The 26,266-nt window shown below is 33.5% G+C and overlaps 1 long non-coding RNA gene across 1 annotated transcript in view; it reads right to left on the bottom strand.

Moving 5' to 3' along the window:
• Nucleotides 1-4,956: 4,956 nt before the first annotated feature.
• Nucleotides 4,957-26,266, bottom strand: part of LOC135969144 (uncharacterized) — a 59,211-nt gene continuing 37,901 nt past the window's right edge. The window contains exon 3 of the long non-coding RNA XR_010584208.1: nt 4,957-5,052. This is a non-coding gene — a long non-coding RNA (uncharacterized lncRNA). The remainder of the gene's footprint in view (nt 5,053-26,266) is intronic.

The following is a 26,266-nucleotide window of genomic DNA, read 5'->3' as shown; positions in this document are numbered from 1 at the left end:
GACCCAAACACAACCACCCTACCCTGCCTGAGGACTCCAGCAGGTCACAGCTCTCTAATTTTTCTGGGACAGAGTTCCCAGTGGTAACCTACAGGACTGCCTCAATTGCCGCTGCCATGACCTTCACCCCTCAGGCTGGGGTGAGAATTACGAGCCCAAGAGCCATCGTAGTCCGCCAGCATGCCGCAGCTGTGGAAAAGTGGCCAGGCAGTTTTCCACACAGGCCTCTGCCCCTGCTACCCTTCAATGGGCAGGGCCTCCTTACCTGCGCCCCCAGTGCAGCTGCCGTACAATCACCTAATCACTTCAGTCAGCAGTGGCTCTTTATTTATCTGGGGTGGAATTCCCAGATACCACTGACAAGCCCTATGCCATTGACACTGCAGCAGTACCTGTTCTTGCTTCCCTTGGGCTGGGGAGTGAACAAAGACCCTGATTGCTTTACTCACATCTACAACATGCTGCAGCTGCCATGCAAAGAGGAGGTCAGTCTCACTTCCTTCTGAGCCCCAACCTCCTGCTCTTCACCAGTCAGGATCCCTGGAATTTGGCCACAGCACGGCTTCCCCATCTCTGTAGGTAGAGCTCACGAGACAAGCGACAGACTCTTTGCCATTGCCACTGCCAAATTTCCCACCCCACTGCCCCAAAATTGCGGAGAGAAGAAATAGCCTGAGCTTGCCCAAGAGCTGTAATATACAGGCTTGGAGGGCCAAGCCAAGATCTGTGGCCAGTACTTCAGTGGGAGAGGAGCCCATAGTCTAGGACTGAGAGAGGGCGTGGCTGAAATCATGAGGAAATAGAGGAGCCGGGGGCGGGGAGGAGGGGCAAGGGGGAGGCGCTGAGTAGTAACTTATCTGCTTGCCATTATTAAGCACAATCTGATGGGTCAGAGCCCAAACTAGATCAAAAATACATGACTAATATAACCCCCTATTAAATCAAGGGCAATAATTCAGCTACAAAAAAATACATATACTGCACAAAGACTTGGCCCTCTGAAAACATCCAGAAATGAAGTCAAACGACAAGACTCAAATTATAACACAGCTAAAGGAACATTAGGCCACACAGATGAGAAAGAGCCAACAAACGAACTCTAGCAACTCTAAAAGCGAGAGTATCTTCTTATCTCTGAAGAACCACACTGGCTCCCTAGCAATGGTTCTTAATCAGAGTGAAATGTCTTAAATGGGAGACATAGAATTCAGAATCTGTATGGCAATGAAGATCATCAAGATTCAGGAAAAGTGTGAAACCCAATCCAAGGAATCCAAAGAATCCAGTAAAATCATTCAACACTTAAAAGACAAAATAGCCATTTTAAGAAAAAACAAAACAAAAAGCGATCTTCTAGAGATAAAACATATACTATGAAAATTCATAATACAACCATAAGCGTGATTATGAAATTATGAGATACACCAAGCTGAGGGAAGAATTTCAGAGTTTTAAAACTGGTACTTCTACTCAACCCAGTCAGACAAATAAAAACAAATTAGAAAGAATGTACAAAACATCATTACAATATGGGATTCTGCAAAAAGACCAAATCCATGGCACACTTGCATCTCTGAAAGAGAAGGAAACAGAGCAAGTAACCTGGAAAACATGTTACCCTGGTAGCAAATCCAGACAAGGAAACATCAAAAAAAAAAAAAAAAAAAAAAAGGAAAGAAAGAACACTACAGGTCAATATATCTTATGAATATTGTTGCAAAAATAAAAAAAAATCCTAGCAAAACAAATTCAACAATACATTAAAAATATTACTCATCTTGACCAAGTGGGATTTATCCCTGAGATGCAAGGATGGTTTAATATATGCAAATCAATCAGTGTGATACATCATATCAACAGAATGAAGGATACAAACTGTATGATTATTTTAATTAATGCTGAAAAAACATTTGATACAATTCAACATCCCTTCATGAAAAAAAACACTCAAAACCTGGAGATAGAAGAAAGATTCCAATACATAACAAAAGCCATATATGACAGACCCATAGCTATTAATATTGTTATACTGAATAGGAAAAAGCTGAAAGCCTTTTCTATAAAATCTGGAACATGACAAGGATACCCACTGCCACCAACCACTCTTATTTAACATAGCACTGGATATTCTAGCTACAGAAATCAAACAAGTGAAACATATAAAAGGCATCCAAATTAAATTAAATTATTCTTGTTTGCAGATGATATGATCATTTATTTGGAAAAACCTAAAGACTCCACGAAGAAACGGAACTAATAAAAAATTCAGTAAAGACGCAAGATTCAAAATCAACATAAAAAAGCAGTGGCATTTCTATATGCAAAAAGTAAACAATATGAAAAAGAAACCAAAAAGCAATCCTATTTACCATAGCCATACATAAAATTAAATTCCTAAAAATTAATGAAAGAACTGAAAGATGTCTATATTAAAAACTGTAAAACACTGATGAAAGGAATTGAAGAGGACACCAAAAAATAGATAAATAATCCATATTCATTGATTGGAAGAATCAATAGTGTTAAAACGTCCATACTACTCAAAGCAATCAACAGATTCAATCCAATCCTTATCAAAATACAAATGACGTTCTTCACAGAGATAGAAAAAAATCCTAAAATTTATGTAGAGCCATAAAAGACACAGAATAGCCAAAACTATCCTAAGCAAAAAGAACCAAACTGGAGGAATCACATTACCTGACTTCAAATTATACTACAGAGGTACTGTAATGGAAACAACATGGTATTGGCGTAAAAACAGACACATAGATCAATGGAACAGAATAGACAAACCAGAATCAAATCCACACATTTATAGAGAACTGATTTTCGAGAAAGGGACTAAGAACATACACTAGGGAAAAGATAGTCTCTTTTTCTCTTCCCATCATTGGCTGAAAAAGACAGTCACTTCAATAAATGGTGCTGGAAAAACTGGGTATCTATATGCTAAAGAATTAAACTAGACAAGTATCTCTCATCATATACAGGAACCAAATCAAAATGGATTAAAGACTTTAATACCTCAAATCCTGGAACTAATACAAGAATACTTTGGAAAAAATCTCCAGGACATTGATCTGGGCTTACATTTTTTGAGCACTACTCTAGAAGCACAGGAAGCCAAAGCCAAAATGGACAAATGGGATTACGCCAAGTTGAAAAGCCTCTGCACAGCAAATGATAAAATCAACAAAGTGATGGACAACACACAAATGGGAGAAAATATTTGCAAACTACCTATCTGACAATGGATTAATAACCAGAATATAAGGAGTTCAAACAGCACAGTAGGAAAAAATAATCCCATTAATACATGGGCAAAGATTTAAATAGACATTTCCCAAAAGAAGGCATACAAATGGCAAAGAAGCATATGAATAGTTGCTCAATATCATTGATCATCAGAGAAACATAAATCATATCTACAATGAGATCTCATCTCACCCCAGTTAAAATGGCTTATATCCAAAAGACAGGGAATAATAAACGCTGGTGAAGATGTGGAGAAAAGGAAACCCTCGTACACTGTTGGTGGGAATGTAAATTGGTAAAACCACTATGGAGAATAGTTTTGAGGAGGTTCCTCAAAAAGCTAACAATTGATCTACCATGTGATCCAGCAACCCCACTGCTGGGTGTATACTCAATGAAATGAAATCCATGTAGTGAAGAGATGCCTGCACTTCTATATTTGCTGCAGTACTGTTTACAATAGCTAAGATTTGGAACCAACTTAAGTGTCCCTCAATGGATGAATGGATAAAGAAAATGTGGTACATATAAACAATGAATTACTATTTAGTCATAAGAAGGAAAGAGATCCCGTCATTTGCAACAACAGGGATGGAACTGGAGACCATTATGTTAAGTGAAATAAGCCAGGCACAAAAAGACAAACAGCACACGTTCTCACTTATTTGTTAGATCCACAAAAAAATCAAAACAATTTAACTTATGATACTCTATTGAGTTGCAAACAGTCCAGTTACACTCTGGTTACCAGAGAATCTGAAGGGTAATGGGGGATGGTGGGGGAGGTGGCGATGGTTAATGGGTACCAAAAATATAGAAAGAATGAAAAAGACTTACTATTTGGTAACATAATAGTGGGACTTTAGTCAATAATAACTAACTGTACATTTTAAAATGACTTACAGAGTGTAATTGGATTGTTTGCAAATCAATGAATAAATGCTTGAGGAAATGAATACTCCATTCTTCATGATGCAATTATTTATTTCACATTTCATGCCTGTGTCAAAGCATCTCATGTACCCCATAAATATACACGCATGCTATGTTCCCCCCCAAAAATTTAAATTTAAATTTAATTTTTAATTTTTAAAAAATTATAAGAAAAAGTAGTTTAATAAAATCAAAGTTTCTCATAAACATCCCTCAGAAAACTAAAAGTAGAAAAGAATATTCTGAAGCTGATAATCCTTACCAATAACATAAACTGTCGATTAACACATATTTTGTATGTTATATGCATTATATACTGTATTCTTACAATAACATAAGCTAGATAAAAGAAAATATTAAGAAAATCATAAAGAAGAAAAAATGGATTTGTTATTCATTAAGTGGATGTGTATCACCATTCATCATAAAGATCTTCACCCTCGTTGTCTATGTTGAATAGGTGTAGGAGGAGGAGAAAAACAAAGGGTTGATCTAGGTGTCTTGAGGGTAGCAGAGACAGAACAAAATCTATATATAAATGAACCTGTACAGTTAAAACCCATGATGTTCAAGGATCAAATGTACATGAACAACTGATTTTTGGCACAAGTACAGAGAAAATGCAATGTAAAACTGATATTCATTTTAACTAATGATGTTAAAATTCGTATAAAAAGCAAAACAGTTACAATTTACTAAAATTATATGAAAAAATGACAAAGTTGAAGAACTTACTTTGCCTAATTTCAAAATCATTTAAAGGTACAATAATCGCCCATGTTTGGTTATACATGCTTGTAGTTTCAGAAGCTCAGGAGGCTGAGATGGGTATATCCTGGGCAAAACAGTGAGACTCCTTCTCTAAAAATAAAAATAAAAATAAAAATGCAATATCCAATATGTCATTTTAGTAGAAGGATAAATATATAAATAAATGGGAAAAAAGAGTCTAGAAATAGAACTACTCATATATTATTAATTAATTTTAAATAAATGTGTCTGGGTACTTAAAAGGGAAATAGAATATGTTTTCAAAAATGTTGTTACATCAACTTGGTAGCCACATGGAAAAAAAAACAAACAAATTTTACATCACACCATTCCCAAAAATAATTTGAGATATGTCTGTACCTAAATTTAAAACTTGAAACTATGTAAACTGTGGAAGAAAACATAAGAAAAAAAAGGTTTTCTATCTCAGGATAGGCAACTATTTCTTTTCCATAACACAAGCACACATGCACACAAACAAACACGAAACATAAAAAAAATTGTAAGTTAAACATCACCATAATTTCAAAGAATTTAAAATCAAAAGACGAGAAAGATAATGAAAAGCCAAGGTGTTTAGACTGAAAGTACTTATTCACAACACTTCTATCCAATATTTGTATCCAGAGTATATAAAGCACAATTACAACTAAGTAATAGCAAATGAAACAATCTAATTTAAAAATGAGCAAGATATTTAATTAAACATGTTGCTAAACAGAAATGAATGGCAAATAAGCACATAACAAGATGCTCACATTATTCGTCATAATGTAAAAGGAAATTAAACCAAAAATATAATACACACACACACACACACACACAAGTGATTCTAATTAAAACAACTGACAATTCTAAGTATTAAACAGGATATGGAGCAATTTGAAATCTCGTATATTGCTCTTCACAATGCAAAGGGAAATAGACCCTTTCAACAGAACTTGGCAGTTTCTTACTAAGTTAAGCATCCACTTACCATATTACCCTAAAATTTTACTCCTAGGAATTTACCTGATAGAAATGATAATATGGTCGGGTGCAGTGGCTCACACCTGTAATCCCGGCACTTTGGGAGACCGAGGCAGGCAGATTAGAGGTCAGGAGATCGAGACCATCCTGGTCAATATGGTGAAACCCCGTCTCTACCAAAAATACAAAAATTAGCTGGGCGTGGTGGCACATGCCTTTTATCCCAGCTACTTGGGAGGCTGAGGCAGGAGAATCAATTGAACCAGGGAGTTGGAGGTTGCAGTGAGCCGAGATCAGGCCGCTACACTCCAGCCTGGTGAAAGAACGAGGCTCCGTCTCAAAAAAAAAAAAAAAAAAAAAAAAAAAAAAGACATGTTAATATATGCCCTTCAAAAGGCATATACTGAAATGCTCACATATTCCTTATGGCTTTATTCGTAATAGCCTGAACCCGAAACTAACCCAAAAGCAAATGATGTAGAAAATAGATAACTAATTTGTGGCGTGTCCATGAAGTGGTACATTACTCAGCAAGAAGAAAAAGGAATAAAAAATTCATACATGAAACAATGTGAATTCGTTTAAAAGCCTAAAGAAATGAAATGCTTAAAATGCGGCATTTCATTTTCTGAAATTCCTGAAAAGGCAAAACTATAGTTTCAGAAAGCAGATTGACTATTGCCAGAAACAAGAAGGGGAAGAGGTTGATGAGGGTTGATCACAAGGGATCTGGTTTATTTCAGTTAGCATAATGTCCTCCAGGTTTATGCACAATGTCACATGTAGCAAAATTTCCTCATTTTTTAAGACTGAATAATATTCCAATATATGTATATACCACATTTTTTAAACCTGTTCATCTGTTGATGAACATTAAGGTTGTTTCCATACCTTGGCTGCTCTAAATACCACTGCAACAAACATAGGAGTACAGATAACTTTTATATGTTCTAACTATGATTATTTTAGATATGTACCCAGAAATGATTTTGTTGGATCATATGGTAGTTCTACTTTTTTTTTTTTAAAGACGGGGTCTTCCTCCTGTCACTCAGGCTGGAGTGCAGTGGCACTTTCTCAGCTCACTGCAACCTCCGCCTCCCTGGTTCAAGCCATTCTCCTGCCTCAGCCTCACAAGTAGCTGGGATTACAGATGCCCACCACCACGTCTGGCTATGTAGTTCTACTTTTAACTTTTTGAGGAATCTCTATAGCGTTTTCCAAAGTGGCTGCACCATTTTACGTTCCCAGCAACAGTGTACAGGGAAGGGTTCTAATTTATCCACAAGCCTACCAAAACTTTTATCCTTTGATTCTTTTATAATAGTCATTCTAACATGCCTGAGAATATCTCATTGTGATTTTGATTTTCATTTCCCTGATTATGAGTGATGCCGTGCTTCTTTCTGTATGCCTGTTCACCATTTGAATGTCTTCTTTGGAAAAATGTCTATTCAAGCTTTTGCCCATTTTTTTAAAAGACAGTATTTTCAGAGTTTTAATTTCACGACAACATTGAGAAGAAGGGACAAAGATATCATACACAACTTCTGTAACCATACATACACAACCTCCCCAATCATCAATATGCCCCACCAGGGTGGTACAATTTTTTACAATAGAGGAGCCTACATTGACACATGATATTACCAAGAGTCCATCAATTACGTGGTTTCACTCTTGGTCTTGTATATTCTGTAGGCTTAGACGAAATTATGACATATGTACACCATTATAATGTAATTCAGAGTATATTTAATGGTTTAAACATTCTTTGTGCTCTACCTATTCATCCTCCCCTTGCCCCAACACTGGCAACTACTAAAATTTTTATTGACTCCATGATTTTGAGTTTTTTGGAAGTTATATAATTAAAATCATGTAGTATGTAGCCTTTTTAAATTGTCTTCTTTCACCTAGTAATACAAATTTCATTTCCCTCTGTGTCTTCTCATGGCTTGATGTCTCATTTTGTTTTAGTACTTAATAATATTCAATTATTTGGATGTACCACAGATTATTTATTTATTCACCTACTGTAGGATATATTGGTTGCTTCCAAGTTTTGGAAATTATGAATAAAGTTGCTGTAAATATCTGTGTGCAGGACTTTTTGTGGACTTAAGTTTTTAGCTCCTTTGGAAGTTGAACATGCACACGAGAGAGATTGTTGCATCACAAGGTAAAATTATATTTAGTTTTGTAAGACTCTACAAAACTGTCTTCAAAAGTGGCTGTACTAGTTTGCATTTTCACAACAATGAATGAGAGTTTCTGTTACTCCACATTCTCACCAATATTATGTGTTGTCTGTGTTCTTGATCTTGGCCATTCTCATAGTTATGTGGTGGTATTTATTTGTTTTTATAAATTTGCATTTACCTAATGACATATAATGTGGAGCATCTTTTTATATGCTGATTTTTCATCTGTATATCTTCTTTGGCAGGGTGCCTATTAAAGTCTTTGATCTGTTTCTTAATCAAGATATTTTTGTTATTGAGTTTTAAGAGCTCCTTATATACATTACATATTATCCACTTATCAGATATATGATTTGCAAATATAAGTTGCCTTTTCATTCTGTCAATCGTTTCTTTTGCTGTGCAGAAGCTTTTTAGATGGATGTACTTTCACTTGTCTGTTTCTGCTTGTGTCTTGTGCTTTTGGTTGCATATCCAAGAAATTAGTGTCAAGACCAATGTTATGACAGGTTGTCCCTGGGAGTTTTACATTTTCAGGTTTTATATTTCAAACTTTTATCTATTTTGAGTTAGGGGTGTGTGTGTGTGTGCGTGTGCGTGTGTGATGTGAAGAAAGGGTCCAATTTCATTCTTTTTGCATGTGGATTTCCAACACCATTACTTGAATAGATTATCCTTTTTGTTCAGTATTATTGACAAACTTGTTAAAGATCAGTTAACTGTATACAACATTCATGGGTTTATTTCTGGGCTCTCTATTTTTTTTTTCGACTACATTGTAGGTTTTTTTTAATACCAATATCATGCAGTTTAAATCACTGTAGCTTTGTAACATATTTTAAAATCAGAAAGTGTGGTGTCTTTAGCTTTGTTCTTTCTAAAGATTTCTTTGGATAGTCAGGATCTTATATGGTCCCATTTTACAGATAAAATTGACAAACTGTTAACTAGGCTAACTATTAAAAACAAAAACAGAGAGAATTTGCAAATAAATGGTATTATAAATGAATTAGGGGACATTAGAACTAAAGCCACAGAAATGAAAAGAATTATAAAAAGGTATGATGAATATTTATTTGCCAACAAATTAGTAAAGTCAAAGAAATGGATAAATTCTTAAAAACATATAATGTATTAAGACTGAATCATGAAGAAATAGAAAATGTGAACAGACCAATAACAGAAGTTTATTGAATTAGTAATCAAAAACCTCCCAACAAAGAAAAGCCCAGATGGATTCACTGATTTATTCTACTGCACATTTAAAGGATAATTAACACCAATCCTTTTCAAATTCTTTCAAAAAATTGAAAAGGAAAGAGGACTTCCATACTCATTTCATGAGACCAGGATTACACTGATGTCAAAGCCAAATAAAGATATTACTAGGGAAATCAACTACAGGCCGGTATCCCTGATCAACTCCTGTAAAAATATCAGAACTTAAAGTATAATAATAATAATAATAATAATAATAATAATAATATCCTCAACAAAACACTAGCAAACTAAATTCAACAGCACATTAAAAGGATCATACTCCATGATCAAGTAGAGTTTATTCCTGGGATAACAGTGTTGCTCAACATATGCAGATGCATCAACATAAAACATTGCATTAACAGAATAAAGAAAAAGTACATGATTATCTTAATAGATGCAGGAAAATCATTTGATAAAATTCAATAGCCTTTCATGACAAAAACTCTCACAAATGAGAATTCTTAAGTGTCAAAAGTGATATTTATAAGTCTCTTTATCCCTTCTCCTCAATCATTTTAAAAACCAAAAAGCAATGTTTATTTTTATACCTGTCTTCTTTCTTTAACACTTTATTTTTTATTGATTTAATATTTAAATTTATGATCTTGACACATAATATTTGCACATATTTTTAGGGTACAATGTGATATGTGAATGCATGTATACATATTATAATGATCAAATCAGGGCAATTATCAAATCCTTCACTTTCAAAACTTTCTTATGAAATATAACATATACATATAATAATTCACAGAACAAATGTTTAGATGTCCATAATTTACTTATAATGTAAACACCAATGTCCCACCAAGTATGTCAAGAATTAGAACATTGACAGCTCCCAAAAGTTTCCCTCATACTAGTTTCAAATTACTACCCTCTTCTTTCCCTGCAAAGATAACCAGTATGGTGCCTTTTGTGGCAATCATTTATTTGCTTTTGCTTATAATTTTACTTCTTAACTGTGCATCCTGAAACATTGTAGTAGTAGTAGTAGTAGTGGTAGTTTTTCTATTTTTTGAATTAATCATATGTATATGTATGTGTTTGTGTGTGTGTGGATGCATATAATATATATATTATATATAATACATATATCATAGTATATATGAGTTTTTAATATACATACACAAATATATACTTATCATATATATCTAGTGTATATCTACATGAATAATACACTGCATAAATCACTATATACATACAGTAAGTATGTATGTAATATATACAGTATATATTTATATATGTATGTAATATAACATGTAATATGTATCATTTATGTATATTAGTATATAATACATATATTTGTATATATCAGTATATATGTGTATAATACAGTGCATTATATTTTACAGATAGTATGTATATATAAGTTTATAATACATACACATATATAATAGTATATATGTATAAAATACAGTGTATATTTTATATATTTTATAGTGTATATGTGTATATATATAATCTGTGCCTTATAATTTTAAAATTTAGAACCCTTATAGTTCTATCTCCATTATCTAATTTGTTCTGTTGATTTTCATCAGTATCTTCGCATCTCACATGTTCATATGTCTGGTCATTTCTTTCTGCATGCTGGATCTTTCACTTGCAAAGTTGTTTGAAAAACCAATTTGATATTTAGTCTGATGTGATCTACCTCATACTAAACAGATAGAGTATACTTTTTCTTTTATCAGCTTCCAGAGATCACTAGACCTAAGAGACACTGCAAACATTAGCATTCCTGGATAGCTTTAATCCAGTTAAAGAATTGAATTGGTCTAAAACTAGTATAAATTTTCTGGGAGGCGTCCTACTTTTTATTCACTTTTCAACATGGAAATCAGCACTTTTGAGTCTGAAAGCAAATGAATTGTGTTCACCAGGCCACTGAGGCAGAGTCTCTAAAATGGTCTACTCTGACCCCTGCCCTTGGTGGCATGCCCTCGTGTAATTATCTCCCCTTGAGTTTTAGCTAGAACAGGTGATTCATTTGTAATCATTAGAATATGGCAAAAGAGTTGGGATGTTCCTTCCTCCATTAGGTTCAGTTCCAAGAAGATTGTGACAACATTAGGCTCACCACACTGAGCATCTAGATAGACAGATCGATAGATTGATAAACAGACTAGATAGATAGATAGATAGATAGATAGATAGATAGATAGATAGATAGATAGACAGATAGATAGATACATAGATAGATAGATAGATAGATAGATAGATAGATAGATAGATAGATAGATAGATAGATAGATAGATAGATACAGAGGTATATATCTCAGTTTTTGTAGATGTGCTTGGGGGAGGTTACTTAATTTGCTATTACCAGTTTGATTTTTATTTTTTATACAATTAATTCATAGTTTATTTCCCTAATTAGAATTAATATTTTTGCAACCTATTCTCCTTTGAAAATCAGAAATCTGACAGAATCATACCTATAATCTTATACATTTTAAATTTATTGATCTACAAATTCAAATAATTCAAATTTATGTTTGTCTATTTTACTTCACAGTTTAATCCAAATAAAAACCGTAACCCTCTAAAACATTAAAATGAACAAATATTCCCTAAAACAAAAATTAGATAATTTGCAAAAGGGTTTTACTTTCAAGAGACTGATCATAGTCATACAACAAATATTTCAGAAATGAAAAAGCTCATGCTTTGTTCAAAGTAGAGTTTTTATTTGCACAACACCTGTCTGTGCTGCTTATGTCGTGTTTACATATGCACTCAACACAATATTCAAATTTAGAAAAATAATCAAGTAATTTTCTTGTGTGCAAATTTCCTACAAAGTACATATTAGTCTCTACTTACTTCAATATCTACTTTGTAATTCAGAAATGAGTACCCATTTCCCCATCGTTCCTCAAGAAAAAAAGCTTATATTGTTACACACCATAGGTGGCTCCACTTCAGTGATTTCACTGAGTAAAGTTGAAGTCTTTTGAGATTGTCTATAGGTAGATATTACAACATAAATGCAAATAGAAAAATTCATTGATTCGCAAATCTTGGGAAAAAGTCAAAGGTTACTTTAAATATTATTTTAAAAGTTGTAGTCTGTTTTGATGTTTGTATTTTGAAGCTTAACTTATATAATAAAAATATTCTGTTTTCAGAATCCATTTTTGTACTACTTAATAAAATTTCTTTACATATGTATTGCAAATTGTCTTCTATAAAAAGGCTAGAACGGAACATTGAGTATCTTCAAGTTTGTTAAAGCATAATCAGTGAATTACTACCATCTTTTTCTGGAATGTTTGATATATATAGCACGAAACTCCTAATTACATAGCTATCATCTTAAGTCTCAGCACACATCATTCAGCTGATGTATGTATCACTGCAGAAACGAACAAATAAAAATATTTGTATGTGTATATTAACCAATAACATCCTAAATCTAGAGTTAATTGAATCATTAATTTAAATTTAGTCACAGGGTACACTGTAGATTCATAAATATTTATTTACAATTTTGACAAGCTATAATCTTGGTAGCTTTTACCCTTCCAACAAACAAAAATACTGATACACTTACTGAGAACATGGAACTGATAATAGTACTTCATTTTATGAATGCAAATGTTATAGAAGCCAATATTTATCTCTTGATTTTAAGCTTTTAATAAGACTGAATTTAAACTCTGTGAAGTAGAATTTCAAGTCTAATTATATCTTTATTAATGGCATGCCTTTTATACACATTAACCTAATTGTTACACAATTATATAAAGATGTCAGTGTAATTACTGTTGAACAGTTTTGATAGAAATGTAGTTAGGCTTTCCTAATGTTATTATTGTCCGTTATTTATTCCCCATTGGATTTATATTTCGTTACTTATAATATTAAAGATAGACAGTATTAATGTACCACAAAAGCTGAAACACAAAGAAATATTGTTCCTTGTTCTAGATTCCACAATTTTTGAATATACTAAATATCTAATAATAGACTGACAACACTTTATAATATGCATAAATTTTCACATTGAATGGTATAGGATTTTTAGGACGCAAACCTGGATGCACATGTAAACCATCTATTAAATAGCTTCTTAGGTCTAAGAAATTTATATGTTCTAATGACTGGACTCAGCTTATTAAAAGTAAATGATAATCATTTATAGAAATTTTAGGTTGAGGCATTTCTATTTTATTTAAAGTAAATATATGAATAATGAACTAACTGTTAGCCACGTATTTCAGAATACCTTATAAACTTTCTTACAAAGAATAGAAACATAAAATTTATTATATACAATATCTAATATATACTTAAATTAGATATTTTAATTTCAAACATGCTCTAGATTTCTAATCCTGCAGGAATAAAAAGTTGGATAAAAGTTTTTAAAGTTTAGTTACAAAAAATTTTAATCTATATTATGAAGAAGAATGCTTAGATACAGTTATTTTTCTTATTTACAATTTAAGTAGCTCTTAAATTGGAGCTGACACAAGTAAAGTTAACAGAGTTCAAGCACGTGTTTTGTTTGTTCATTTTACTTCCGAGCAGTTTTAGCTGGGGTACATCATTGTGCTGTTTTTGATAGAAGTGCGAAGGGGACATAGCTTGATAATTTGGGGGAACATATTTCTTATAAACCTTCTCTACTATGAAGGAGAACACTCTTTATTGCCTACTTACCATAGTAGTAATTCTCAAAATAATTTATATAAAATACTAAACATTAAATGATAATTTGGACCATTAAGTTCACGTAATTTCTGATATTTAATTTTTCTCTTTATGATCTGTATGATATGCAACATTAGTTTTAAGATCTCGTATATGCTTGCAAATGTACAATGAGTGGTAAGGGACCTGATTTGTGACTCTGTACCTCATCCTTTCATGTCAGGTGTTTATTCAAACTTCAGAGACCATCAGAGTAAGTGAAACTGACCCAATAGTACAATAGATAGATGTTTTTTGTTTGTTTGTTTTATGAACATATAAATTAACTCGTCGGATCTTAAAGCTGTTTTTGTTTTGTTTTGTTTTTTTGAGACGGAGTCTGGCTCCGTCGCCCAGACTGGAGTGCAGTGGCGCAATCTCGCCTCACTGCAAGCTCCCCCTCCTGGGTTCACGGCATTCTCCTGCCTCAGCCTTCCGAGTAGCTGGGACTACAGGCGCCCGCCACCTCGCCCGGCTAATTTTTTGTATTTTTAGTAGAGGCGAGGTTTCACCGTGTTAGCCAGGATGGTTTGGATTTCCTGACCTTGTGATTCGCCTGCCTCGGCCTCCCAAAGTGCTGGGATTAGAGGCATGAGCCACCTCGCCCAGCTAGAACTGTTTTATCTGAGTTCCTTCTTCAGGAAAGGATCCCCAGGCCTCTGAAGAAAAAAAAAAAAAGTATCAAAGAACTGAAGCTTATCAGATCACCACATCCAAACTATGAAATGCCAGACCCCTCATTCATTATGATTGCTTCCTTGCCGCTCCCTAATTCCTGTTTCCTTAAACACTGCAACATTTCTTCCATAATATATAAAGCACTCGTTTTAGTTGGTCAGGGAGACGGATTTGAGACTGATATCCCATCTTCTCAGCTATGGCACCTGTTTAAAACCTTCTGGATAGTTCAGTATTTCCTGCTTCCCAGGATTTCAATAAAATTTAAGGTTACTAAGGATAAAAATTATAGTTAACATGTAAGTCTGTATAAAATATACCAAAAGATGTATTTTTAGTGAGAAAAAGAAAGCTTTTGTCTAATTCAGAAGTTATCAAAAAGTTAATTCAAATTATGAACTTAAAAGTGTTATTTATGAAATACGGTAGTAAGGACCCAGTAAGTGAGATAGATTTGAAGAAAGTTACGAACATGAAGGTGTATTTTTGGTAAGGAGGATTATAAAGAAGAGAATAATTTATACGAGAAAAGATCTCGTATGGTGAATTTTTGTCCTAAAGTAAAATGACTGTTTATTAAAAATAAATCTAGGACAAAACAAAGTCTAAGGATATTATAGATGGTCTGTGTAAATCATATGTAGTTTTTCCTGTTTCTCTGTGTGTCTGTTTTCAGGTACATACAGAGAAAGTAGGAAACTGAAAAAGTTTAGATAACAAAATATTTTTTAAACCTAATAGAAAAGTTGAGAAATTTGACTAATTAACATTGCTCATAGTTAATGGCCTTAGTCTTGATGAAGGCAAAATAATCAATAAGGTAAAAAATATATTGGCAGTTTCGCAATTTCTGAAAATATAGCTAAGCATGAAGCCGGGTTTAGCATGGAGCCAAATTTCACATACATTTTTGTATCGCTTCACACTGTCTTTGATATTCTACATAGATGGTATGACTACTAGGGTACTTACTGGTCATGTACCTAAAGTGAATTTCTTAATTGCATCTTAATTGCACAAATTGTGTAGTAGTAGTGGTGAACTTAAAGATGTTAAATTGTGTATTGGGACTAAAATATTTACCACATGATTTTTTTTTTTTTGGTTCTCTCTTTGGGTATCACTGTAACCTCCAAGACAAACTAAATAGGAGAATATGTGGGGGTTGCTTTTCTGTTTATTTCCTGTTTTTGTTTCTTATTTTTCTATTTATTTGCTGTTTGTTCTCCTTTGGGCTTTACTTGATAGGATGATTTATGCTTTTTTAATTTCCAATGCAAGGCCTTTGTTTGGTTCCATGAATAGTCATTTTGATTTCTATGCATTTCTAACAAGACATCATTTGTTCAATTCATCTTATATTCCTCAGCTACATTTGTAAAACCTGCAAAAATTGATAGAACATGCCTGCCATTTAAAATTTGGTTGCTTTTACTTACCTCTGATGAGCCAGAGAGCTACAAGAGCTTTATACTTACTGGTCAAAAAACCAAAAAAAATAAAAGACTTATTTTTATATGTTCTGAACAGAAATAATACATTATATATTTTGTTATTTGAAAAAGTAGATGAGATTAGAAATGTTTAAATAGTGTTTATTTCCAAGATAGTTCATTTAAATCAATATTTTGAGTTGGTTTCCTCTTACTTCAATAAAAGAAAAAAGCTGTGATATGGATATAAAGGTTTAGTGTTCAGAAAAGATTGGCTTTGTCCTTGAGGAAATGATATTGAGATTTTTCTCAAACTACTTTAGTTGTGTTTACCATTATTAAAATTAAGTAACATTTACTTAGATTAAGTGTTAATAAAAACTGAGACTTTCTAGTGATTTTTGATCCCAAGCCATTTTTCACTGATGGGCAATCATGTGCATACTTGAAAAAAAATATGTACAAGTGTTCTACTGGCCCGAAGATTTTAGTGGTGAAAGTTATCTAATAAGTTGTCAGTAATGTATCCAGAAACCAGTCTTGGAAATGCCTAATGATGCTCTTTTAAATAGCTGGAACAAAATACAGAAATTACTGTGTGCTTATTCTTACTTCGTTCCTGTTTTTTATTTGTTTGTTTGTTTGTTTGCTTGTTTTTGACAGTCTTGTTCTGTCACCCAGGCTGGAGTGCACTGGCGCAATCTCGGCTCACTTCAACCTCCACCTCCCGGGTTCAAGCAATTCTCCTGCCTCAGCCTCCCAACTAGCCGGGACTACAGGCGCATGCTACCACGCCTTGCTAATTTGTTGTATTTTAGTAGAGACGGGGTTTCACTGTGTTGCCCAGACTAGTCGCGAACTTCTGAGCTCAGGCAGTCTGCCTGCCTCAGCCGCCAAAAGTGCTGGGATTACAGATGTGAGCCACTGTGCCCAGCCCATACCTGTTTTATTGTATAATATTTCAGTGAAAGATTATTTATTCTCATGTTGAACTTTCTAAACTAATATTTATATTTACCTTTTTTTGATGGAGAGAAAAGTTAGGTGTCTTTCTTTGATAAGTTTGGCATAGAACCCACCATTTTTTGATGCCTTTGATGACAGTTCTATCACTAGAATACTAGCAATTCGACGTATGCAAAGAATAACCTAACTAATATGATACAGTGGTTTGAAGTGCTATAGGTATTAACTCCGAAACACCAAATCACATTGTTTTAATTTGTAACATGTAAGACAGAATGATAGGATTTTCTGTAGAATAAGTATCCTATTAACTAATCCTTGTGCTATTAAGTTACAGGGCTTTGAATCCTGGGTCTGAAGAGAGCACCAACCCTTGATAAATTTTGTGCATTGACACCTGTCAAATCCCGTTTCTAACTCTAGAGAAGATGGCAATCAAAATGAACTGCTTTTGTGAGACACAAGCCTAGAAACTAAAACTATTTAATTATTCTAGGCCCAGGGACTATCATAGAAGAGGGGGTACATGAGATTGTTAGAAGTGATTAGTTCATTGTGTTTGTATATTAAGCATTCATATCAACAGCACACTGATGCAAGGCCAGTGTCTGAGCCCTTGGGTCAGAATGACAGGGTTTTATTTTTGGAGCATTGATGTGCATTTTCATAAAAAATTGTGAACGGTTATAAAAAGTTTATAAGGCTGGGCATGGTGATTGACGTCTATAATCCCAGCTCTTTGGGAGGCTGAGGTCGGTGGATCACTTGAGGCCAGGAGTTTGAGACCAGCCTGGCTAACATGGTGAAACCCCATTTCTACTAAAAATACAAAAACAATTAGCTGCGTGTGTTGGCGTACGCCTGTAATCCCGGCTACTCTGGAGATTGAGACGTGAGAACCACTTCAATCCGGGAGGCAGAGGTTGCAGTGAGTGAAGACTGTAGCGTTTCACTCCAGCCTGGGTGACAAAGTGAGACTCAGTCTTAAAAAAAAAAAAAAAAAAAAGTTTATGAACATTTTACGTATGGTCAAACTGATAAAAATTTTAAAACATTTGTTTACGAGGTTTTATTAAAATTCACTTTAACATTAATAATGTCCCATACAAAGGTAAAATTTTGGTTTTCTCTTTTGGACAAAATATTTGTGTAATATTAATAAGAGAAAATATTTTGTTTACCTTTAGAACAAACTACAGGGAAAAAAATGGGAGTGGGGAGAGACAGATTAAGTTGGCTTCATGCTATCCTTATTAGGTCTTATTGTTTGATAGATTGAGTCTCCTTTCTATCAAAAGGTAAACATTTTTTGTTTTATCCCTTTTTCTAAATGAATGCCTATTTTATAGTTACCTGTGATTCTATTTTGTTATATCATGTGTCTTAAAACTTTGATATTTGGAAAACTTTCCAAGAGTGAAATGTCAACTTCTAAATTCAGGCTTTTTGACCTCAAAGTAATTTTTTTAGATATTAGATTCACTGAAGTTCAAGGGAGACATATTAAATTTAATAGGTTTATTTGTTATGTTAGAATTATGCAGGAAGCATTATCACTCTGAGGTAGTGTTTAGCTTCCTTTGAGTTATATTTATATGGATGTATTGTTAATATGCATTCCAGGATTGTATGAGATTCCTAAAATTCAGATATGTCTTAATATATCTTATCAGTAACAAATGTATTATATTAACTCGTATGCCACAGAAATAATCAAATTTCTTTGTCAACTGTGTCTTTAACTATGGCTGTCTTAAGACTTTTGTCATCCACAATTGTTGTTTGCTTTGATCCTTCTCAAAAAAGGACTTATCACCAGCTACAGTCCAGAACTTGTTTCTTTGAGGAAGTCCATGAAAAGGACTCTTGAATGAAGGTTTCTGGTAACTTTGGAGACTGTGTCATTGGATTAGAGAGAAAACTTCCAAGGCACTAATTGAAAGGCTGATGTGCTCAGAAAGATTGCTTACCCAATATAAGGCAGAGCAGAACTTTATCACATGGGCTAAATTAATGAAGATCTGAAATACATTTATGGCTTTGTTGTTTGAAATATTGGTGATTCTTTTTGTTTTGGATTTTAGAGTCTGAGGAATTTTATTTCTGCTGAGCTATTTTTAGTCTTTAAGTATACTTTACATATGTCGAGTATACTTTTGTAAACCAAAGTATAGATACATATTTATCTATGTATATGTGTTTGTACATATATGTATACACACATATATACATATATATGTGTGTATATATGTATGCAATGCATACTTAAGTTGGGAAACCTACAATTTTGTTACATAAACATGAAAAAAGTTCTTATTGTATATAAGCTTAAATAAATATGTTTATTTCTTTTCTCAGTTAAGTGAAACTCTTTTTAACGTAATGTTTATATTTACCTGTTGTAAATATATATATAATATACTTATTATCTGTAGAGAAATCATCTTAGTTCAGAATTCAGTTGACAATTTAGATGTATTCATATTGAAGGTAATTTATTTTTATTTGGACATGAATGGAAATATCAACAGTCTACATAAAAAACTTTTCTAATTTAGCATTTGTCCTTTCTTTTCACGCTCCATTTATTGGTTATCTGAATCTTCAATTCGAGCTTTAAAATGTGAACCAAAGTATTGACCTCACGTTTTTTCCTAGGAGAACTAGAGGTATTGGTACAAATAATATGCAGTCTTCACTTAAGGTCAATAATTATGAAGGCATCATTTTTCCCCATTTATTGTTTTCATTGTAACATTTCATTTTGAGGGAAAAGGCTAAATAAGTGAAACAACTCAAACTCGTTATTTTTATAATTCATTATACAAGTTAAATAGGACTTTAACTTGTATAATGTTGCACTCTTTATAAGAGTTGCACACATATAAATTGAGCCATTTTCTACACTAATCATCTGGTACATGGCTTTAGACTACCCCAGGAGGTTCTATTTTGAAGTCTTAGTTTTTCCTTTAAGAGCTACTGGTCTTCAGACAGACAGAAGGTTAAATGAGACTTGAGTAGGAGCAGCTGGGAATTGTTAACTAGATACTATTTAAAAGGATCCAAAAAATAGAAAGCATATTCAGTTTCTTGTCAAGCTCTAGAAGCTATGTGAACTAAAGTCTTTAAGACTGATAAGGGATTTTCTCGTCTTCAGCTGAAGTTTGGATTTGAACTTCTCTTAGATAAATATATGAAACTTTCTTACATTGTATTCTGGCATGTCTTTTTAAATTATAACAGACACAATATTTGTAGAACATCGCCAGCCAACATTTCTTTAACTAAGATAAGTGACATATTGTGAAATGTCTTTTCACATTAAGTGGAGAAAGCACAATCTGGTGATTTCATTCCTAAGAAAAAAATGTAATTTGAAGATTACAGTATATTGAGGGGTTTATTCTTCTCCACTATGCTTTGTGTCTCAGAATTCCTACTAGCCTATCCCTCAATTGTTCATTAGTACTTTCATTCTTTTTTTAAAAAAATAGCAAGCGTGGATAATTAATGAAAAATTACAACTTCAGGGTTGTTTGTAAACATTACTTGCAGTTCAAGTTTGATTCCACTATTTTTATTATCAAATAAGTATTCTACAAATGTCACTTCTGTTTGGCATTATTTGAACCTGCCTCAGAAAAAAAGCAACACCAAAACAGATAAAGGATATGTGTCTTTGCAACATGCCATCAGATTTGTGAGCATGAAAGGCAGAAAAAAATATTTTTCTCACTTGTATGATGGAGTTAAGAGGATAAAGCTACAATATATTACATCTGTAACAGAGAGAATAAACAAAATACATCAACTTGAATTTTAAAACATGTATGTTTGCACAGCATTTCAGATAATTTTCAGCACAAAAATTTTGTGATGTTTGCAGTGCATAGCGATTTGTGTAATGACTAATGTGTTGTCAACATTTGTGCATGGACTGGGAGTGAAAGACTGTCTTTACACATTATAAAGTAAACATGTTATGCTTATCAGTTAAATTATTAATGGTTTTAGCTTTCATTATTCTTAATTTTTGTGATGTTAAAGAAACTCATTTTATGAAATCTTGTATTTGATTTTTTATTTCAAGCTTAGATTTTGTTTAACCTTTTTATTTAAGCATTTTTATCATTCACGCTTTATTGCATAACTAGTCTTTTATTTTTAAAATTATCTCTATAATCCTTTACCTTTTCTCTAAGTATTTTGTACAAAATTTGGTGAAAATTGCCACTTGAGGATTATTTTTTGTCAAAATGGCTTTGTTCATTATAATTGCAATAGACAACTATTAGAAGTGAATGTTCAGGATTTAATTAATTAACTATATTGATGGAAAGTTTATCAAATTAGGATTCCAAGGCAAAATACCTCTGAAAGTGGGTGAAGCCAAAGAAAAAGCACTATCTGAGGGAAAAATCAGTTTCTGGTGGTTAGTCCCCGTAGTGCCTGCCATAATCCCCACCTCATGGTATCTACGCCGTTTAGTAATATTCTTTCCATTAAGTGTAAGACCAGTCACTTGCTTCTGAAGAATACAATACAAACAGTGATGGAATGTTACTCCTGTGGTTATTTTATAGTATCTAACACTCTATCTTTCTCCCCTTTGGGCTTTGAAAATGTAAGCTGCCATATTGTAAAAGGGCCTATGGAGAGAGACTCATAGCAAGAATCTGCAGGCAACCTCTCAGAACCGACAGAAGCAGCCCACCTCATGCACATCAAGCAACAAACTAGAAGCCTCCTGTCCTACAACCTCAAGAAAATAACCAGAGTGACCTTGGGAGTGAATCCATATGTAGTTGAGCATTTAAATGAGAACCTAATCGTAGCCAACATATTCATTGCAGCCTTGCAGAAGACACAACAAAATTGTGCCTTGACTCCTGACTCACAGAAACTGTGATTTAGTATGTGTGTGTGTTGTTTTAAGTAAGTAAATTTTTGGCAACTCCTCATGCAGAAATGAAAAGCTAATAAATAAGGTGGAATTATTAAATAAAGCAAATTAGCATAGCCATTGCCATGCATAGTTATTTTTGTATTGAGAACATGTAAAAAACGCTCTTAGCAAATTTGAACCATACATTATATTATTTTTAACTATGGTCATTATGTTCTGCAATAGATTACTAAAACTTATATTTATGTCTCACAGAAACTTAGTACCCTTTGGCCAATATTTCACCTTTCCCCCATTCACTTCTCCTCAACCTCCAGCCTCTGGTAAGCACCATTCTCCACTCTACTTCTATGAGTTCAACTCTTTCAGATTTCATTATTTCACTTTGTATACATATATCAAGACATCATATTATACTCCATAAATATATACCATTATTATTTATCAATTATCTTTAAAAAACTAATGCACAATCATTGTTTAAGTCTGAGGTATATAAAATTATTTAAAATAATAAGTTAAAAGAAAATAGCAGTGACCATACAGATAATGCAATATGAATTAAAATCGCAATGTAAGACACATGTTAACCCCAATAATGTTCTGGGATAGGCTTATATGATGTAATACAAGAGAAACTAAAAGAAACCTCCTACTTCATAGTAATTATCATACAGGATGTTTTCATAAACATCAAAATTAATTCACGCTTATGTCTATAAAATGTGAGAGTACTGCCAGAGGAAATAAGAAAAAATAATTTAGCCATATATATACTCTATTAAGAAAAACATAAAATGTCTGAAAAGTAGGAAGTGTTCATGTTTTAAATTTTTTACTCTGCTTTGACTCATAGAACGGTAACAAACTGCATTTAAATTGTCTTTTTCAAATAATTTTATCTTTTACAATGTTACTCTCATATATATGCAAGCCCTTACAAAATCCATGTTAAGTCCTAATCATAGATAAATGCTATTTCTAAATGCTATTTCAGATCAATACATACTTTGCACTTATAATTTAATTCTTAAGGCTACTACTGTGTAGTCTGGTTAAAAATATATATATAGGCAGGTGATGTAACAGTATCTCACAACTTAGTTTGTAAAATTTAGTACTTGCCAAATCAGGGGCGTGGTGCTGTCTTGGGCAGATTAACTGTAATTCACCCAAATAGAAATTGCTTATCATGGAGATTTTCAAAGAATGACTTAACAGAGAATGAGTTTATGTTAATGACTAAAAGTGAAATTTCTTTATTGAAAAATAGCATTGTGAAAATGTTAAGAACAAGACTAGCCAAAGTGTTCGATAAGGCCATTCCTCTTACTGGACTATATTAAATTTTCAATTTTGAGACAAAGGCATAAATTCAGCTGTCAATGAGGGAATAATTAGGTTATCTATATCAACTGATTTCAGGCTATCCTTGTGTATACAGCTAAAGGTGTTTCAAGTTACCTAGCAGCTCATACATCCCAAGAAGACAAATGGGGACTCCCACGATTATGAGTTCTAGGTAACCTGACTCCCAAAGTGTGGTGGATTGCTTGCAGGAAAGCCTACTTCTAAATAATGAACTCAAATAATCCCTTTATCATTAATCTCTCCTTTTCCTGGCAGAAACGAATTTGGTTACTGACTCCTTGGCTTTTACTTGGTTTCAGAGATCCAGATTCCCTGTTTCAAATCCAAAAGTTGCCATTCCAAATATGGCAGTACACATAACTGATCCGGTTTCTGAAGAGAGCCACAGTGAGTATACTAGTACCCTGGCTGTTCAAGTTCTTAGGAGGGTAGGCAGCTACCACGCATAAGCAGGAAAGCACACGATGCTTGGAATTAATTAAACAATTAAATGTTTACCTAGGGGACTGTGTACAACCAATGTTCATATAAGTGTAATTCTCTTTATGTGTCTTTAAAAAAATGTTTTAGTTCAGTGATACATGCACATGTGTGTTACATAGGTAAACTTGTGTCATGGGGGTTTATTGTACAAATTATTTCATCACCCAGGTATTAAGCCTAGAGCCCATTAGTTATTTTTCCTGATCTCCCTCGTACCACCCTGTACCATCCAGCAGGCCCTAGTGTGTGTTGTTCCCCTCCATGTGTCCATGAGTTTTCATCATGTTGCTTCAACTTATAAGTAAGAACATGTGATATTTGGTTTTCTGTTCCTGCATTAGCTTGCTAAGTATAATGGCTTCCAGCTCCATCCATGTTCCTGCAAAAGATATGATCTCATTCATTTTTATGGCTGCATACTATTCCATGGTATATATGTACCACATTTTCTTTTTCCAGTAATGGGCACTTAAGTTGATTCCATGCCTGTGCTATTGTGAATAGTACTGCAGTGAACATACACATGCTTGTGTCTTTGCAATAAAACGATTTATATTCTTTTGGGTATATAGACAGTAATGGGAATGCTGGGTCAAATAGTGTATCTATCTTTAGGACTTTGAGGAAATGCCACACTGTCTTCTACAATGTTTGAATTAATTTATATTCTCACCAACAGTGTATAAGTATTCCTTTTCCTCCACAACCTCGCCAGCATCTGTGTTTTTTTGTTTGTTTGTTTTACTTTTTAGTAATAGCCATTCTGCCTGGTGTGAGATGGTATCTCATTGTAGTTTTGATTTTCATTTCTCTAATGATCAATGATGTTGGACTTTCTAAATATGATTGTTGGCTGCATGTATGTCTTCTTTTGGAAAGTGTCTACTCATGTTCTTTGTCCACTTTTTAATGTTTTTGTTTTTCTTATTTATTTATGTTCCTTATAGATACTGGATATCAGCCCTTTGTCAGATGCACAGTTTGCAAAATCTTTCTCCCGTTGTGTAGGTTGTCTGTCTACTCTGTTGATAGTTTTTTGTTTGTTTGTTTTTGTTGTTGTTGTTTTTACTATGTAGAAGCTCTTCAGTTTAATTAGATACCATTTGCCAATTTTTGCTCTTGTTGCAATTGTTTTTGTCATCTTTGTCATGAAATATTTGCCCATGCCTACATCCTGAATGGTATTGCCTAGATTGTCTTACAGGGTTTTTGTAGTTTGGAGTTGAATATTTAAGTCTTTGTTTCATCTTGGTTAATTTTTTTATATGGTGTAAGGAGAGTGTATTAGTCCCTTCTCGCACTGGTATAAAGACATACCTGAGACTGGATAATTTAAAAAGAAAAAATCTTTATAGTTGGCTTATGATTTTGCAGGCTGTACAGACTTCAGCTTCTGGGGAGGTCTCAGGAAACTTAAAATCATGGCACAAGGGAAAGGGGAAGCAAGCGCATTCTAAATGGTAGCATCAGGAGAAAGAGAGAAAAGGGAGAGGTACTACACACTTTCAAACAACCATGTCTCATGAGAACTCTATCGTGAGACAGTACTAGGTGGATGGTGCTAAACCATTAGAAACTACTCCCATGATCCAATCACCTCCCATCAGGCCCCACCTCCAACACCGGGGTTACAATTCAACATGAGATTTGGGTAGGAGTACAGAGCCAAACCATATGAGAAGGGGTTCAGTTTCAGTCTTCTGTATATGGCCTACCAATTATCCGAGCATAATTTATTGAATAGGACGTCCTTTCCCCCATTGTTGTTTTTGTCAGGTTTGTCCAAGATCACATAGTTGTAGGTGTGAAGTCTTATTTCTGGGTTTCCTATTCTGTTCCATTGATCTATATGTCAGTTTTTGTATGAGTACAATGCTGTTTTGATTACTGTAGCCCTATAGTATAATTAGAAGTTGGGTAGTGTGATGCCTCCAGCTTTCTTCTTCTTGTTTGGGATTGCCTTGACTATTCAGTCTCTTTCTTGGTTAAATAGTTTTTGTCATTATGTGAAGAATCTCAACGGTAGTTTAAAAGCAATAGCATTGAATCTAAAAATTGCTTTTGACATTGTAGCTATTTTTACAACATCGATTCTTCTTATCCATGAACATGGAATGTTTTTCCATTTGTTTGTGTCCTCTCTGATTTATTCAAGCAGTGGTTTGCAGTTCTTCTTATACAGATGATTCACTTCCTTAATTAATTGTATTGCTAGGTATTTCATTATCTTTGTGAAAATTGTGAATGGGAGTATATTCCTGATTTGGCTCTTGGCTGGACTGTTGTTGATGTATAAGAATGCTAGTAACTTTTGGACAGTGCTT

Source organism: Macaca fascicularis, chromosome X (genome assembly GCF_037993035.2).
Source record: "Macaca fascicularis isolate 582-1 chromosome X, T2T-MFA8v1.1".
NCBI lineage: Eukaryota > Metazoa > Chordata > Mammalia > Primates > Cercopithecidae > Macaca > Macaca fascicularis.
This window is presented reverse-complemented; position numbering and strand designations above follow the sequence as displayed.